General features: G+C 45.0%; 1 protein-coding gene across 1 annotated transcript in view; it reads right to left on the bottom strand.

Annotated features, from left to right (window-relative positions):
- LOC119586447 (LIM domain-binding protein 3-like) overlaps window positions 1-358 on the bottom strand; it is a gene marked incomplete in the record, with an annotated part of 85,993 nt that overhangs the window by 26,483 nt on the left and 59,152 nt on the right.

The raw sequence follows: 358 nt of genomic DNA, 5'->3' as shown, positions 1-358 counted from the left end.
TCGCTTCTACCTAACATATCGCATTTTTCTTCCCATCCTTGTATAAGCCTCCCTATCATCATGATTCTCACCACAATCCTCAAACCATAATTGCAGATTTCTTCGCCAGCACGCCGTCTCCCTCTTGCCTTCCTCTTGCTTCAGCCCGCAAACAACTGACAAAAATACACACGGAGCAAAAAGGAGGAAAAAATACCGTCACCATATACGCCCACGCCCACGCCCACAGGTGTTCAAAGACACGGGCGTCGCAGCTGGATACACTTTAGACAGCAGCTGGTTCTCCTTTTCTTTTCTCTCGTTCTTTATTTTTTCTCTCTTCTGACTTTCTATTTCTTTTGCTGACACTTATTCTGTT

This window comes from Penaeus monodon, chromosome 21 (genome assembly GCF_015228065.2).
Source record: "Penaeus monodon isolate SGIC_2016 chromosome 21, NSTDA_Pmon_1, whole genome shotgun sequence".
Lineage (NCBI taxonomy): Eukaryota > Metazoa > Arthropoda > Malacostraca > Decapoda > Penaeidae > Penaeus > Penaeus monodon.
Note: the sequence above shows the minus strand (reverse complement) of the source record. Positions and strands in the feature narration are given on the sequence as shown.